Source organism: Sceloporus undulatus, chromosome 6, assembly GCF_019175285.1.
Source record: "Sceloporus undulatus isolate JIND9_A2432 ecotype Alabama chromosome 6, SceUnd_v1.1, whole genome shotgun sequence".
NCBI lineage: Eukaryota > Metazoa > Chordata > Lepidosauria > Squamata > Phrynosomatidae > Sceloporus > Sceloporus undulatus.
Window position 1 is genome coordinate 131,922,091 of NC_056527.1, and position 18,848 is coordinate 131,940,938.

Consider the following 18,848-nt stretch of genomic DNA (forward strand, 5'->3'; position numbering starts at 1 on the left):
TACAGGCAAAGGATTATTGGTGGCTCCACCAATGTATATGGCTCTGTCAATGCTGGTACGCCTTTCAGGATCTGGTTCTACATTTGTGGAACCGTCTTTCTTTGTTACTCCAACTGAAGGAAGCTCTTACTCATTTTCATAAAGGGCTGAAGATTAAACTGCTGAATGAGCCTAAAGCTCTTGAGATGAGTAGCAACTGGGGGCATGGTGGGAATTATACCTCTAGTATATTATAGTGATGGTTTTATCATCTTGTCCTTGACTATATATACTTGGTGTTTTGCCTTTTGGCAAAAAAAGGAATTATAAATAAACATATTATTATTATTATTACACATGTATATCACACCAACAAGATTCTGAGTATGATGCTCTTTTAAGGCTACATTTCCTTCCAGTGAAACCACCTGCCCAACTACCAAAGGAGAACACAAGCACAAATCCTTCGTTGCAGTTATAAACCTTTTCCCCCCCATAAAGCAACATCTCTGTGGGATACTTCACATCTATATCTCAAAACAGATTATTTTAGCCTGGAGTTCCTCCTTGATGGCCTCCTCATCCCAGTATGGAGCAGGTCGGCCTGATCAGGACCACGGACAGAGAAAGGAACCTCCTGCCTTCTTTTGACATCCAGATGTGGGAATCAAGAGAAATATTGAGTCTCCGGAGATGAGGAGTTCCCACCGAGTGACATTTTCTCTGCTTGATATATTGCTTTACACCTGTTGCCAAGTAATGAGGTGTGAGGCTGCCAAGACTGTTTACAGCACAAACCCTGACGCCGAGGGAGAGAGACCTTGCATTGTTTGCCATCGCTGAGAAGCAGCAAGGGAATCAAAAATGCCTAAGAGACCTACAAGGAGAGATGGGCTTTCAAGGTGCAATGGGGCGCTTTGTCATGCTTGTGTCTAGGTCACTTACCTGCCCCTCAATCTTACTCAAATCTTGTCCTCCAATGGAGTGTTTATTTATTTTAGATGCCATCAAATGGTAAGCTGGCATAGCTTCCTATGGGCTAGTCCAGCAGGGCACTTTGGTATGGCTTTAGCCTTCCTCCAGAAGAGCAGTCTGACACTGTGAAGGTTGCATTGCATGCCTTGTTCCCTGCTAGACAGGAGAACAGGAGGATGGGTTGTGTGGCAAAAACTGGGGAATGGTTGTTTACCTTACAGGAGGCTGTAGATGGCCAAATGTCCTGTTTGGTGGACTATCCAGGTGCAAAGGACCAAGCCAAGTCCATCAGAGACAAGACAGAAGCAGAACCAAGTGTGTAGAGAATCTTACCAGCCAGCTATAATTTTGAGTTCAGGCAGTCCAAGTCAGTAAGGTACACCAAGGAATTCAAGGCATCAATCCAAGGAAGTATTCTGTATTGTGGACAGCTTATGATGCAGGGTCCAAGAGCCTTTGGAAACACAAATTGGGAATCCAGAGATGAGTGTGTTGCTTTCTCCTGAATGGTCAGTTGTCAGCAATGACCTCCTGAGGGAGTTGTTGGATTATTTATGGCCTGACAGCCTCTTGTGGCTGCTGTCTGATTAAAGAGCATTTCCTATATAAATGCTCAAGATGTTGCAAACCTTTCATCTCTCACATCTACCTTCCACTGTGATAGGTATTGTTGAGCCCATGACTTTGTATTGTGGTTGCTGGGGAGTGTCACTGTCTGTCTCAACCACTGGCATGTCCCCCTGGCCTTCCGTTTCCATGTATGTATCATAGTCTGAATGGCACACATCTACTTGTCCTTCTGCTTCACTGTCTGTGTCAAAATCTGAAGCTGGGTGTGACATCAATGGACGACTAGGCCATAGTCAGGACATCTGTCAGTTTTTTTTACTCGAAGGAGCTTTCCTAGCACATGCACTTTGCACTAGTGACTTGGCAACATTGGCAAACTGTATTAAGATTAAGAGCTTTTGGTTCAGGGCTCCTATTTTGTCCAGACCAGATTCTGGTCTGTCAAGTCAGAAGCCAGAAATGCATTTCTTTCTCTAAATAAAATTGGATCCATGATTCACCAAACCTGGCCTTTTAATTTCTCCTAGCATTCCAGAGGGAGGGAAAGTCCCCTTCGCCGCCTTTCTTCCAATATGGGAGCCAAAGAAGCTCACAAGAAAGGATTAAAACAAAATTCAGCTAAACAAAAAAACAAAGAGAGATCGTAATGATTTAATTATTAAAACCAATCAAACGAATTATCCTATTCAAAAGAACGCTCCTTTGAGACAGCTGTAGATTTCTTTTGCCTGTAATTGCTGTTCTGCTCAGTTTCTCCATTAACTCTGTCAAATTTCAGAGTGAAGAAAGAAATGGAGAAGAAGCCTCCCTCCCTCAAAAGCAGGGCAAGACCCACAACCTCCCAAAAAATCATTGCCTGCTGGACCAGGGCAGCCTCCATCCAGCTGAGACTTGGAGACTGTGCACTGCTTGACATGTGTCATTCTTTGTTCTCCGCTCTTTCTTCCTTCCTCAGAGGCCAGGAAGTCTCTTCAAACAAGAAATGGAATTGCTTTAAATATTAAAGGATTAGGCTAAAATCAACATACCTGGGCAAGATTTGTGTAAAGCAGGATTAAGATCTGATCCCCCACCGCCTCTGAACATTTATTCAGGGTGCTCCTGCAAAGATGCATTCTGTGTCCCTTGTATGTTCGGTGGAACGGATTGCCTCTCCTTTTTCTTTGTTCTTGAGTTGTGTTAGGAAGCAGGGATGCCCCCAAACCTGGTGGAAAGTGGGCCCTTTCATCTGATCTTTTGCAAACAAAAGGAATTCTCAAAGGAATCCTGAATTTTCAGACCTGCATCAAACAGTTACACACTATTGTTGTTGTTGTTGTTGCTGCCGCTATTGTTGTTATGTGCCTTCGGGATGACTCCATAACTGGCCCAGCGCTCAAGCCACTACATCACACTGGCTATCAACCCCATGTGGCCCATCTCCATTATGGCTGAAGGACTCCTCATGCCTAGGAGTCAGCTTTAGGGGCTCCTGTAACCAAATGTGGTTCAGCTCTTTTGTTTATGGTCAGAATCCTGTTGGTGTCTCACTTTTGTGTCTGTTTCCATAGGAAAGCAATTGCAAAATTTTGTCTAATGCAGAATGGCTGTATTCACTTGAAAGCTGAAAGCTCAGAGTTGCACATGTGGTGCTATTGTGTACGTTGCACAGCTGCATGCCACAATTCCACATATCTGTACATCATATTCCACATATCTGCGCATGATATTTATTGTGCATCCTTATAAGAGTACATCTTTGAACATTGCACATGGAGATGTGCAGGTGCATTTCATTTCACATTTGGGTTCGCAATGTCTTCATTCACCAAAAATATAGTGTTGCACAACAGCCACATTACTACGTGAGAAAAAGTTATGCTTCAGCTCTTCAGCATAGGGTCCTGACCTGTCTTTTTTTCCTCTCCTCTCCCCAGGATTTCTTGAGGCACAGTAAATCCAAGTTTTTCCTTCTCACTTTATGGCAAACATGTGGAGAAATTGCACTAGTTTTTAACCACAAGCAAACGTGGCACATTGCTAGCATGAGTGCCAACCATTCATGCAAACCCCAGCTCCAGCATTTACTTGTTATCAGTCCTTCTGCATTCACTGGCACCTGTCTATCCTCTCCCACGCCTCCACCTTCCCTGAAAACCTGCCTCATCTCGAAACATGTGGAGCTTTACCGGCACACGCGCATATTGGAATGGAACACTTCTGTAATTAACAGAGTCCGCAATTTAGCACTCGCTGCTTGTCTCGATGACAGATGAGAAATTGATAGTGAGTTTGGAAGTTGGCAGCATCTCTGAGTCACGGCCAGTTGCGTCCCGGACTTGTGGCAGCTGTATAATTCGTGCTCTTGTGCTAATTCCCTCGTGATCCTTCTCTCTCTCTCTCTTTCTCTCTTTTTGTTCTATAATTTGAAGCTGCTTGTTTCTCAAGAGGAATTACTCAGAAAACAACCGTACCAAATGCTCTCTAATTAAAAGGAGAGAAGAGGAAGGGAGGGTGGGTGTCCATCTATGTGTGCGTGTATGTGTGCCTGCAAACATTATTCAGGATTCCAATCTCTTGTGAGTGGCAACTGCAGTTGTCCAGTCAAGGTACTTCTTCATGGTATCTCTTGAGTTCAGAAAACTCTTCCTCTCTCTTTAAGAATCCTTAGTTCCACTTGCATCTGACTATATTTTTTCTCTTCCTTCCCCTTTTGTCTTCCTTCTATCTCTGCCTCCATCAACACACACACAAACACACTGCAATAATCTTCTCTACGTCTTATGGATGTATAAGTTCTTGTACAGAAGTGTTTGAACAATTGTGTCCAACACAGAACATACAGCATTCAGATTAAGTTTGCAGAAGCATACACCACTGTGGACAAGCATTGCACATAGATGCACACCTGTATTGTGTAGGTGTGCACTGTGAATCCGGTTGTGCATTCACTCCCATGTTTGGTTCAGTTGCAGAGTGTAGCCATTCCTCACAATGAATGCACCACTCTGTCTTGTGGAGATTGCTTTGCAACCCCAGCGTAGTAAGATGTTGACCCCATTTTCTTGTACTCCAAGACTATCAAGATGAGCAAATGGTCATGGGAGAATCAACTACAGTATACTCTTTCCATTCAGAGCTGAAAACTAAACCAAACCCTGACAGAATCCAAAGATATACCTGTGTTAGGCTGTGAAATCAGTATGCAGAGTGGTCTTGTGGCATCTTTGAGACTAACTGAAAGAAAGAAGTTGGCAACATGAGCTTTTAGACTTCAATCTACTTCCTCAGATGCATTTGGACAAAAATGCAAACATACAACTCCTGACAGATGTTTCAACAAAAACTGTTGTTGGGGAAGAAAAACCAACAGCAACAACCTCTCAGCACCATTTGCTCCACCGCTTCCCTTGGCAGTCCATCCACACTGGGCACCCGCTTTTGCAATTGGGCAGCCTTCCTCTCTGCCAGCCTTGCTGGTTCTCTTTCTCTGCTCACTTCCAGACCTTCTGCTCAGCTGGTCCCACTGCAGATGCTGAACCTGTTGCTTCCTCCTATGTCTCCTTCACGTTCGAAGGGAAACGTCAAGGCCTGAAGAGCGCCAAGGGGCGACGGGGTTGAGAGAGGCATACATTTTTCATAAACGATGTTTGACTGGGGTGACGAATGCGTGATTAAGGAGGGTGACAGCCAATGGCACGAGTAGGCAGCCCCCCACTGATAAGGGAGGCATAAAGAGAGAGAAGGGGAAAGGCACAGGGGCTGGAGGGGATGTAAGTCCAAGTGCAGATAAAGCGAGGAGGCTTTGACTTTCATTTGCATCCAAGAGAGGCTGCCAGGAGACAGGAGGGGAAAAGAATTGCAGAGACTGAAAGGCTGGCTGGAATATTTGTCTGCTTTGAGATTTGCACATCTATAGGTGAAAGCAGTGCATTCTGGAAAGCCCTAAATGTATAGTGAACCCTGATTAGCATTGTCTCATCTCCAGAAATCCAGCATGGTCTTGCATAGTGGTTTGAGCATTGGACTACAACTCTGGAGATCAGGGTTCAATTCCTCGCTCAGCCATGGAAACCCACTGGGTGACACTGGGAGAGTCTTAGCCCCAGAAAACCTCATGATGGGTTTGCCTTAGGGTTACTGTAAGGTGGAAATGACTTGAAGGCACACAACAACAACAACAACACAACAACAACAACAACAACTTGATAAGAAGTTCTCTCCTTCCCCTCCTTCATTGGGCTGTCTCAACCAAATAGGGAGCACATAGTGTTTCTGGCCTGTTTCCAGGCACAAAGCAAAGGGATGGTAATGACTTGCAAAGTCCCGTATGGCTCAGGTTCAGGCTATGTGAGAAATATATCACCTGGGGGTTAGAGGAGAAGATATAGGCCACCTGGGGCCAGAGTGATGGGATTGGTAGTCTCAGTGGCCAGTTCTGATATTGCACTTTGGGAAGTCTAAGGTGGGAAAATGCAGAAGGCACCACAACACAATTTGTAATCTACCTGAACAGGCTTGGGAGTGACGTGTACCAACAACATTGAGCCAGAGGGATGGGATTTGTAGTCTAGCCTCTCTGTAGGGGACTGAGTTGAGGGAGGCATGTATAGACAGAACCTGCCTTCTCCAAGTGCCCTTGAGCCAGCTTTGTGTATTCATACCGAGGGCTTCATGACAAATACAATCAAGAGTGCAGGAGGAAGGAGTCAGTTGCACCAATGCGCATCTCCTGCGATATGAGCTGAGTCTGAGATGCAATCAGAGATGGCAACTCCTGACTGATGGGGAATTTGTTTGATTTTATTATTTTTTGGACTCTTCCCCAAGGAGCTTTACAGACATCAAGTTAAATCAAGAATTTTGTAAAAAAAAAAAAAAAAACCCTGTTTTGGAGCTTCCTTCAAAGCCTGTAAAAGAACCATTTGTAAAGGATTTTAATGCCTCCTGGGCTCCACAACTGCAGCCATCCAATGACTCTTGGAAAGCAAAGGATGGCTCCAAAGCACAGCCTTCCCAGATTCCAGATGCACAGCCCACCAATGATGAAAATGTCTTCATCACTGTACATCTGTACATGTGGCCAAATGCTTTGTAGATATCCATTGGTGCTGTTCCGTTGCCATCACTGAATACTAGGTGACCATCAAGGTAGGGAGATGCTTGAGGATGGAGGAATATCAGATGATTTCAGCCATTGCACAAGAGAGGAAGAGAATGCAGACCTCTTGCCATGGGCTCACTTGCATTTAATAAGAATTCCCAACAAGAATACACAAGCAAACCATATCTGATTGATGCCCATCCAACCTTGGTTTAAAGACCTCCAAAGGAGGAGAGTCCACCATCCTCCAAGGCAATCTGTTCCACTGTTTGAAAACCTCTCAACCCTCAGAAAGCCCTTCCTAAAGGTCGGGTGGAATTTCTTCTCTTGCAGTCTGAATCCATTGGTTCGTGTCTGGGGAAACAGAGAACAAGCTTTCCCCTTCTTCCATATGACACCCTTCAAATATTTAAACATGGGTCTCATGTCACCCCATAATCTTTTCTTCCCCAGGTTAAACATCCCCAAAACTGCTCCTCAGAGGGCTTGGTGGGTTCCAGATGTTCCACCATTTTGGTTGCCTTCCTCTGAACATGCTCCAACTATGTTTATGCTTGCATTTGAATGGTTTTAAATGTTTCTTATTAGGCTCAGCTCCAAACTGCCTCTATCTTACCACCGTCTCAGCTCTACAGGGTCCAACTCTGAGCCTCATGGCCACCCATCTCCCTTGATTTGGGTCCAAGATGCCCCACCAGTTCCTCACCATCCTTTCCTTCTTGGGCACCACCACCGAAGAAGGCAGAAGAAGCAGGTCTCAATTTCAATTCCTTTCCCTTTCCTCCTGGTTCCGGATGGCGCCTGAGACGCTCCCAGACTCTATTTATCTCAATGTCATTTTCTTCGAGATGTGAGCTGGAACAAATGTGGAGCAGCTGTTTGGCTTCTAAGTGCCCTTGTGGGACCCCCTCGGCAGACACTTTGCAGAATATAATGATGACATTCTAACGAGCATTAATGCGCATGTTGTCATTTTTTCTATATTTACACTTCCCGCAGGAGGCATCATCCTGAAAGGAGAGAGAGAGAGAGAGAGAGGAAGTTTTGCTGCATAAACTTCAGTGTTTGCTCGACTTGACTGGACAGCCATGGTCTCCACTGGGAACGAGTCTCAGCGGCAGCAAGCAAAGTTATTCTTTTATTTTCGCAAGGAAAAAGAGCATATCCTTCAGATTTCACTCGAAATCTTCATCACCCTTTGTCTGTAATCGAAGAACATTGCAACATTTATATGGTGCTTTTATGAACAGCATGGAAAATTAACATTTAAGAACGTTAACCAAGGAAACCAAGCCTTGTGAGGAATGGCATAGGGAGCTGCGTATGTTTAGGTAGGAGAGGAAGAGACTGAGCAGTAGCTTGATAGCTATCTTTAAATATCTGAAGCAATGTTGTATAGAAATTACTGTTACATGAGAACTCAAAGAGTTCAGAGTTTAAATCCTCTCTGCTCAGCCGTCAAAACCCAGTGAGTGATCTTGGGTAAGTCACACTCTCTCAGCCTTAGAGAAAGGCAATGGCAAGCCTTGTCTGAACAAGTTTTTAGAGCCAGAATGATGCAGTAGTTTCAGTGTTGAACTAGAAATCCAGGTAACCAGAGTTCAAACTCCTGTTCAGCTACAGACACCCACTGGGTGACTTTGGGCATGCCATGCTCTTTCAACCTCAGATAAAGGTAATGGCAAACCTTCTCTGAATAAACCTTAGAAGTCAGCCTTAGGATAAGGTTGACTTGAAGGCATTTTACAACAACAGACATGTAGAAGATGGAACAAGCTCCGGAGACTAAAATAGAAACCAATGGAATCGAACTGCAAGAACTGCTTGGGAAGAAGGGAGGAAGTGTCTGGTGGATGGTTGTCCCATGCTACAGAAGATAAGAATTGCATTGTAACCTCTTTTGCATTTCTTTTTGTCAGAATTTCCAAGGCGCAGTATCTGAACTGGCCACTTGGGGGAACTAGAGGCCATTTCCCAACATATTTTCCAAGCGCATAACCATCATGGGGTTTATCAAATGGGTTTTTTCCAGCTCAGATCCAGGGTGATTGTGAATCGAGTGATGCGAATTCACTAATGGCAAGTGGTTAGTAAAGACGAAAAAAGTACATTCAGGGGTAGTACAGCAAAATAAAACAAAAATCCCAAATCTACAAAAGAATGATAGCTTTATTGGCCAACCAGAATGCCCAAAACACTTTATGCAATCTTTCAAAGCTTAACTGGCTCCTTCATCATGCAAAAGACATTAAGAAAAATGGAGGATAGTGACAGTATTAGAGCCACAGAATTACTGAGCAAACAGCTGGTTAGTACAGAGTAACTGAGTGAGTTATCTTCCTAGACTACAGTAACAGTAACTACTCATCTGAGAAATGGGGAGAAGTAACTCGTTCCTTTTCAGAAATAGCATCACAAGCTGGGATGCCCAGCTTCTCAGAAGATACTCTTCCTAGCTCCCACCTGTGTGGAGGGGTGGATCCGGCAGGGGTCTCCTACGCTTCCCCCTCCCCGAAAATGCCCTCTGCTACTAAGCAAGCAAACAATATTAAAATGAGACGAGAAATAGAGGCACATGATAGTTCTCATTATGCAGCTGAAATGGATAAGGTCGTTGCTTTGTCCTCTGCTTCCTGATTTTATCAGGGGGAAGATTGTATCAAATAAATAATGCATCAAAAGATTTTTCTTTCCTCTCCCCCCCTCTCTGCTACATTATCCCAATCGGCGGCAAGAATCCAGTCGCTATGATAAACAGTAATAAATGGCCGTGCTTGTCTCTGGAAATTTTTGCTGGCAAATTTCCGAACCAGATTAAAAAGTAAATTAGATTTCTTCTGGAGAGTCATTTGGATGGGGCAGGGAGGGTGTTGTCTGCTGGTGTTCTTGTTCAAGATTGCAGCTTTAGCAAGGTTGCAAGAGAAAGGGAAGGTAAGATGGAGGAACCCTGAGCGTCAATTACTTGCCTGAACTCAGGTCTCTCGTCGAGGAAGGCACCTCATCAAGAAAGTCTCAAACTTGCTTAAAATACGACGCGCGATGTAAAAAATGTATTTATAATGGGCCTTCCCCACTCAGATAAAATTGCTTCCAAGGCTCGGGCGATTGCAAGAGACAAGTACGAAAATGGAACAAATAGAATCAAATCGGGTATTAATAACAGCAAAAATGGCATTTTCTTCTCCATCCCCGAGAGGGCAACAACAACTCTGTTTCACCTGCATCCTCCAATTCCATGGAAATCATTGCTCTGGAGAAGAAACTGGGGCTTCCAAGGTCAATGCTCTGGGGCTTATTCATTAGCAAGCACTTCAGAAGAGACACATGGACGTCTCCATTCCTGGTGAGCACAACTGAGCCTCCCAGCCATTATATATTGTGTTGAGCTATCCCTCTTCTAATGCAAAGTATTTGGGCAGTGGCTTGGGTTTGGGAACCTATGGCCCTCCAGGTTCTAATGTAGTACCATTCCCAACATGCCTCACCACCAGCCAAGCTGTAGGAAGTTTTAGCCAGACTCATGAGGGCTTGGTTGTAGCTCCTTTCCTTATGATGATGCTACATGCATTGTAATCTCCTTTGCATTTATTTCTCAGACTTTCCAAGGTGCAATATCTGAACTGGCCACTTGGGGGAACCAGAGACCATTTTCCAATACATTTTCTAAGCAAACAACTGATTGTCATTGACAGAGAGGTGGGATATAAATAAAGTTTTATTCCTTTTATTTATTTTTACCATAAGGAGAGGAGCTACAACCAAGCCCTCGTGAGCCTGGCTAAAACTCCTTGCAGCTTGGCTGGTGGTGAGGTATGATGGAAATTGTCCTTCATGTGAACCTGGAGGGTCATAGGTTTCCCATCCCTCTTCTAGGTCATTCCCAAACCAAGCCACCATCGAAAGACTTTGCATTAGAAGAGGGATAGCTCAACACAATATATAATGGCTGGGTGGCTCAGTTGAGCTCACCAGGAATGGAGACATCCATGTGTCTAATCCAATGTGCCTGCTATGAATTGACCTTGGAAGTCCTGGCTTCTTCTCCATGATTTCCATGGAATTGGAGGATGCTAGTGAAACACAGTTGTAGGTTCCCCACCCCTGACCTAGAACCATTACAAAACACCAGTTCATGGCAGGGTTGCCAGAGTGAATATAGGACAAGGCTCCTATAGTTTGAATAGTTAGAATTTTGGAATTCTGGTTAAGAGAGAACCAGCCTGTAATGGGACTTCAGCATCTATGCATGTTGATATCCTGGAACCAAACCACAGCGGATACCAAGGATCCACTGTGGTCATCTTCATTGCTATGCCAATTTTGCAAAGGAGGCCAACTCCTTCCTTATCTTCCACTGTGCCCACGTCCCAAGTGAGTTATTCTTCTCCTCTCCAGCCCCTTGCAGAAGACTTAATGCCCTTTCCTGTCCCTGTATTTGGAGAACCAAATTTCCAGGGACTAAGCATCTTGGCTGATCCAAACCACACTCCTGTCCCCAAGCAGCCTGACTCCTATAATTGGGGTCAATCATAGAAAGCATCCTGAGACTGACACTTCAGAAAACGGGGGGAACATGGGAACTGCTGGAGATGGCACCCAGGGGATTATTGCTAAAGCCGCAGGGCTGCCCTTTCTTGCCCTTGTGCTCTCTCCTTCTTGTCTCCAGCATTTCTGGTGGTCTGCTTTCTGCACACGTTCCTCCTTGCCACTCACAGCTTTACTGCGATTTATGGGGAAGGAGAGTTTTGCATGTGCCTCTTTCACTGTTTGGGTGTCTCACACATCTGATGCAGAAACTGGAGAGGACAAAATGAGGGCATTGTCCTCTCAGTAACACCCCACTCCCTGCAAAGAAACTTTCCCTCCACTCCTCAAGTTTCTTGCACTGCAGTAACTTAAAAACAACAGCTGAGCATTTAGAAAGCATTTAGAAAGATGTGTTTGGTGACCAAAAAAAAGGGGCGAGCAAAGGGACCAAGGGATGGTGGAAACAGCAAATCCAGTTGGCTTGTCCTCACTATAGTAGATTCATTGACTCACTTGTTGAGCGGTGAGTCACAATGAAGGTAAATCCATTGATTCAATGGGTATACTCTAGTTGGGACTAACCAACCAGAGGTAAGTAAAGTACTATGAGACAGAGTTGGGTTAAAGACCCACAACAGCAACACACTTACTAAAGGTACAGGGTCCTGTTTTCTCTCTGGCAACCCTACCTCGAAAGAAAAAATGTGCGCCAACTCTCACAAACATCCACCCAATGACTTTTGACATTTTCCATCCTTGTGAGCAAATATGAATTGAGCCAAGATTTACATCCCTGAGAAAGGATGAGAAGGGCAGCTCGGAAACGGGTCTTTAGTCTTGTGGCTTCAAAGAAACTCTCCAATCTCCATCCCTCCCCTCTCTTTGGCAAGATCAATATGGATAAACTCATAAAGCCAAGGCTAAAATGAGGAAGCTGTTTTCTCCAATGGCAGGGAAGCTTCACGCTGGTGTGTCTCTCCATCTGCTAGAAAGGATAAACAAACACCTAGATCATTCCTGGCCTTTCTGCTCTCCTCAGCAGTTCATGGCGAAAGAGCAGGAGCTGTTTCATTGAGATAAATATAGTGGAGGTGGATCATTAGAGTGAGCGATTTCCCAGCTTTTCGAGGTCGGCCTGCTTTGGATGCTGACATCCGTGCGTTTCAAGTCAGGGGCAAGAGGAATCAAGGTATGGTAATGCAGAGAGCAAGGGGGGAAGGAGGAACACAACGGGTGTCGGCATGTGTGCATTGCTAAAAAAAATTCCTCTACAAAGTTGCACCATAAAAATCAGACAACTGGCACAAGGAGTGCCTTTTCCTTTATGCATGCAAAGAGATTTCTCTGCCCTTTGGTTGATAAAGCTGATGAACATGGCCTTTTGGGTGGTGGCACCTTCTTTTCCTAAATAAGCTTTGCAGACCATTTGTGCTGGTACCTTAATAACCCTCCATCCCTCCCTTCCTTCCTTCCTTCCTTCCTTCCTTCCTTCCTTCTTTCCTTCCTTCCTTCCAAAACTCTTCAGAACCTAGAAAAGTTACTTTTGGGGAGGGAGGGCCAACTGTTCCCAGATTCGTAGAGTTATAGGTTTAAAAAAGAAATATTTCCCAGCTCTGGATCTGCCAGACATTTGAACCTATAGCTGCAAACATTGCTTTTTTTTCAGTTATTTCATTGCAAGTAGCAGTGGACGAGTGGGTTTATCTATACCAGTGATTCCCAGACTCTAGCCTTCCAGGTGTTTGGGACTTTGACTCCCAGAATCCCAGTCCATTGGCCAAGATGGCTGAGGCTTCTGGGAGGTGAAGTCCAAAACACATGGAGGATCAGAGTTTGGGAATCACTGATAAACTGTAGAAATGGTGCGTGTCGACCCCACTTTAAGCGCTTTAGCTCCATCCTATGGAATCCAGGGATTTGTGCTTTTACAAGGTCTTGAACCTTGTCAGAGTTCTGGTGCCTTGCAGCACTAAAAATCCCTGCCATGACTCTGGCATCCTGGGATTTGTAGTTTTTGTGAGGCACCAACACTCTTGGGCAGAGAAGGCTAAAGGTCACATTCAAGAGAAGGAAGGAATATTAAATCAATCAATCACTCAGTCAATATGCTAGACCTAACTGTGATCAAATGTGGAAGAGGTTTGGTTATAGATTTGGCAGTCCCTGGGAACATAGTCTTACAATACGACTAAACTGTCTTACTGAATAGGGAGCAGTTACAGATCCGTAACTCTGCGTTAGGAGCCTATATAACTGCAATGCAGAGTGCCTGCCACTGTTAGCATTGTTGTTATTGGTTTCACGATCTGCCAGGTGTTACCAACTGGAGTTTTGAGAAACATCCACGAATTTGGATTCTATCCAGGAATCTGGAAACCACTGAGCTCTCGTCAGATAATGTGACACGTTCCAAGGAGTGTCACTTCTTGTAATTGTGCGGTTGTTTCCCTTTCCCCCAGAGGTGCTGAATCTGTTTGTGGCTTGAATTGTAGATGTGGCGATCCAGGGGGAGAGCAGAGCTGAAAATAGGGGGGAAACATGATGAAATATTGAGACCGACAAATAATCATAATAGTAGTAGCAGTAATAGTAATAATAGTAATAATAATAGCAAATATTTAATTATTGTTATTATTCGCAGCCTGCGCCCAAGACTCTCAGGGCAACCTATGATAAAATCAGTTTATGTACAGTAGTTTAAAACAATTTAAAACAATAAGACGGCAATCCTGTAAGGCTAAGAATATCATAGCAGGTCTTCAGGCAGACAGATGCTAGGCTGAGCCATATGTTTCCACCACCCTCTATTATTATTATTATTATTATTATTATTATTATTATTATATTTATACCCTGCTCTTTAGAATTGCTCTCAGAGTGGCTTACAAATCTCTGCCAGTCTAGCTATGCCAGTGGTCCAGGGGCCAAAAGCAGTTCCTTCTTCCCCAGGTGCCCAGGGTCATCTAGAATGCACACAGATGTACTTGTGCAGCCGGTCAGTTATTGTGAGCAGAGATGCGCCTGAGAGCCACAAGGCTGGCTTTGTGTAGGCATTGCACCAAGAAGTATTGGGTACCACCTTGCATAACAGTTTGTTGTTCTGGCATAAGCAGTAAAAACATAAGTCGCTTGCAGAATTTTGGCCACTGTATTGCAAACAATCAACACTGATGTTAACTCAATGGTTTTTATTTCACTGGGCCAATGCTATACACATGTAACTGTCAAAGAAAGAGCCCAATGTTTCCAATTCCTACCTGAAAGAAGGATCCTCCAACCCACCTGTCTTGCGAAGATGAACTCACATAATCCATCATGAGACCCAACAAGAGTGAAGAAGGTGCATTCCAGAAAAGGAAGGATGGAGAACAGATACGTCCAGATGACTCAACTGAAGGAGAGCAGAAACGTCCTGGTGGATCAAGCCCTGATTCATTTGCCTGGAGCGCAACAACATCATCACAGTATTTCCCACAACGTGTTACTTTTCTCTCTCTCCATGAAAATAGCATTTGGGAGGGCAAGGAGGGAGAGGAGATTCACAGCTCTAAGCTGACTTGTGAGCTCTTGCCCTCAGCTGTTTTCGTACTTTCCTAAATCCAAGGAGTTAGCTTTGGTGCTGTCACAGCTGTTGAGCCGACTGACAAATCTATTTTGAAGGTGAGACGCAGAAGTTGTATAAATAAGGTTCGCCGGCGAGGTGGAGTTTTTACAAACATGTAAAGTTGGAGGGAAGTCCTGGTTGCACAGATAAAAAAAATTATTCCAGAAATGCCTCTTGCCCACGGAGGACGGTGCGGACCAAAGGAACGCTTGCGGGTGTGAAGGGAATGTACGAAGCAAGCTCTTTTGCATGAGTGAAAATTCATGAACTCGCAGCTGCAATTTCACATTTGAATTTCAGAGCTGAGGAGCTGAACTTTGTTATCAAGCCTTTCTGATGGCTGAGAAGTTCTGAAGTTTGATTGTGGTGCTGCAGAGGAATTCTGCATATACCGTGGATGGCTAAAAAGACAAACAAATGGGTCCTAGAACAAGCCTGAATGCTCCCTAGAAACTAAGAAGACTAAACTGAGTGTGCCATACTTTGGCCACACCATGAGAAGGCATGACTCACTTGAAAAGACAATAATGGTAGGAATGGTGGAGGCCTGTTGGAAGAGAGAAAGACCACATACTGAATGGATGGACTCAGTCAAGGAGGACATGACAATAAGTTTGCAGGACCTGAGCAGAGCAGTTGAGGACGGGGGTCTTGGAGATGTCTCATTCACAGGGACATCACAACTCAACGTCGACTGGAGGGCACTTAACTATAACAAACTCTCTGTTATTTCAGTATTGATGAGTTAGGGTTCTGTAAAACATATCTGCAGAGAATCAAGCTTAAATTCCTCTTGGAGTGGACAAGATCCTACTTTGTGCTTGTGTAGTGCAGTGTATACAGTGGCTGTCCTGCATCACCTTGCTTCTGGAAACCAACATTGCACAACAACTTGGGTACCAGCCAATATGCTTGCTTGTTGTCCGCTTGTGCAACGGGGTAAGTGCAAAGACTGTTCCTGCAATGCCAGTGAATCAAGTGGGTCATTAACACTAATAGTTATACAACTCTTAGGGACATGCAACTTCATGTATTTAGGATTCCAGGTGAGGATGGACAAGAGCAAACCATGCTGTGGCAGTTGCTCCTACTCTGGTGATGCACATGTACTGAAAGCTGACGATAGTAGCCTGTTTAATATAAAAATGATGATATAGTAATGATATTTGTGAAAACAACCATCCAGGTAAAAGCAAACTGTCACAATATCTTAGTGCATCTGCAGAGAGGTAGTCGCTGTTGTTTTGTCTTCCCACAGAAGCAGCTTGCACAATCTTCAATTATTCCTCTTCTCAAAGTCTCTGCTCTTCATCAACAGCCCATAAATAGGAAAACCCAGGATCAGATCTGTATTTGGAATGTGCCTATAATCTCATTTTGGGCAGCTTCCCTTGGCTTTCCTCTCAGCATGAACAAATCAATTAAAATCCACATCTGTCCTGAGACAAACACAACATTAATGTTATGCATTTCAGGGCTGGCTTTTGTTTCTCCCGTGGCTGGAATCCATGTGTGTGTGAGCTCCCCTATGGAAGTGGCTGGACGTTTCCCCCAAATGTGGAATGGCCCCATTTCATTCAAAGTTGCAGAAGCAGAGTTATGCATGCAGTGCCACAGTGCATGGTTGCACATTGCAGAGAATTGTACATGCACACTGCACATATTTCACATTATGCAGTGATGCATGGGCACAACACACATGTTACACATCAATGTGCATCTCCTATGTTGCTCACTGAAGAGCATTGCTCATCATACATACATTTGCACTTGGGATTTTAGTCGCACATTCAGTAGCAGAACATTGCAATGTACTAAGAAGCCAGTGTTGTGCAACCACAGCGTAACTCAGTGAGAGATTATGCACTCAGCATAATCTCTCAGACCTTGGCTCCTGAGACGGAAGGGAGTTGTAGATTAACTGCTCATTTAGTTGTGAGTGGAACCTCTTTTTGGATGGACTAACATCCCAACCAAACCTTATGGTACACACTTCAAGTGTGTGCAATGCCAGTGTTCCTCCTTCCCTCGCTTTTTCTAATCCTTCTTCTCCTGTCCCTCCAAATGGCTCCATCAAAGGTGTCCCACTGCTTATCACAAGTGAAGATGTGTCTTGACTTGTTTATGAAGAATAATCACTTTCTGGAGCACATTGCCCCCAGCAGAAAGCTTCCAAGGCCATGATTCGTCCTATAAACAAGGAAGTTTTGAAGGGGGTGAGGAACACAGCTCTCTTAAGGTAAAATGCTGTCTTTACCCCCCTTTTGGATTGAATTCAGCCCTTGGAGTAAAAGAGGTCCCCCACCCTTGCCCTGCCAAATTTAGCAGGCAGGAACACTCAGCTTTGTTACATACAATGGGGTTGATCTTGAGAGGTCCTGCTGATACAGAGAAATGCAGCTGAAACTCATATGTGGAGCTTTGCAAGATCTCTCCAATACAAAAGTTGTTAACCTTTGGTCTGTGAACCCCTAGGAGCTCTACCTTCAGGACGTCCATGAACCAAGAACAAAAGAGATAATTTTCTTTCTTTGATTTCCTGTTGCTTTGATCATTGTGCTTAAGAGCCCTTCTCTCTGGAGGAGGTCCATGAAATTCTCCAAGGGGTCTGTGACCCCAATAAAGGTGAAGAACCATTTGTGCAATAAACTGGGTCTTTGTAGAGTAGAAAGAAACCATTCCTCTTTTCCTCCTCCATCAAGTCCTTTTTCTGCATGTCCTCCAAACAAAATCCAAGATAGAAGCCTGTTGATGTCTCCCACACACACATGTAAGTTCCCTTACAATTGCTGTTGAACATCTTTCCAGTTGTGCAATGGATCACAATTGTGTAAGAAGAGTTCTACAAGTGTAACCATTGCACACCTGGAAGCTCATACTTGGGTGCTGCATTGCACTTTCCCCAATGGAGAAGAAGGAGGCACATTGGCTCATGCACAATCACTTGTTGGCATTCAGAAGAAGGATTGCATAGTACAACAATTGCATAACTGTGTGAGTGTAGATTTACACTTTTGCTGTTCTTATGTGCCCTTCTTGATTCAAACCTTATGGTTTCCTTGGGATGTTTTAGTCAGAGGATGCTTGCCATTGCCTTCCTCTTAGTCTGAGAGAGTGTGACTTGCCCAAGGTTCACCCAGTGGATTTTCCATAGCTGAGCGTGGATTCAAATTCTGCTCTCCCAGAGTTGCTGTCCAACACTCAAACACTGCCTCTCTTCTTATGCAGCTTCACGTCAGCTCTGAACTATCCTATGGTTTTCTTGCCAAACTTTATCTAAAGAAGGTTTCATTTGACTTCTGTTTGGCTGAGAGGGTATGACTTGCCCAAGGTCACCAAGAAGGTTTCCAAAACCTGGTTTCCCAGAGTCCCAGAACCAACACTTAAACCATGATGGCTGATCTCTTCAAGTTGATTCTGACCTATGATAACTCAATCCTAGGGCCTCCTTGGTAGCTTTGCTACCATTGCCTCCTTCTGAGGCTGAGAATGTGTGACTTGCACAAGATCACTCAGTGGATTTCCATGACCCAACAAGGATTTGAACCCTGGTCTCCTGGAAGTCTAACACTCACACCAATACATCATATTAGAGCTAAAGATTTATTCAGAGTTTTGCCATTGCCTCCCTCTGAGGCTGAGAGAGGGTGACTTGGAGAAGGCCACCCAATGGGTTTCCATGGCTAAGTAGGGATTTGAGCCCTGGTCTCCCAGTCCAGCATTCAAAGCATTGCACCGCTCCGGATGTCAGATTTGCATCAGGCCACCACAATGCAGTACACCATCCTCCAAGGGCAGCCAGCTTGTGACAGGGAAGGTCTACCCGGATTTCATTCTTTGATAAGGAATCTCTCTGCTCTTTCTGGGCGACAGGGCTGTCTCCGCCGATGCTGCTCTCTATCCTTCTTCCTGCTCTTCTCCGGAGCCCACGTTCTGGTGATCTATGGGTTGTTTGGAGACGAAGCAAATGCTGCTTATGCATTATATACATGTCTTGTCTGTTCCACTTGGTAATGCCATTCTTTAATATGCATAGCAGTGGCTTTTTAGCGGCTTCTGGTATTTTTTTCTTCCCCAGTTTCTCTTCTTTTTCTCCCTTCCAGGACTGTC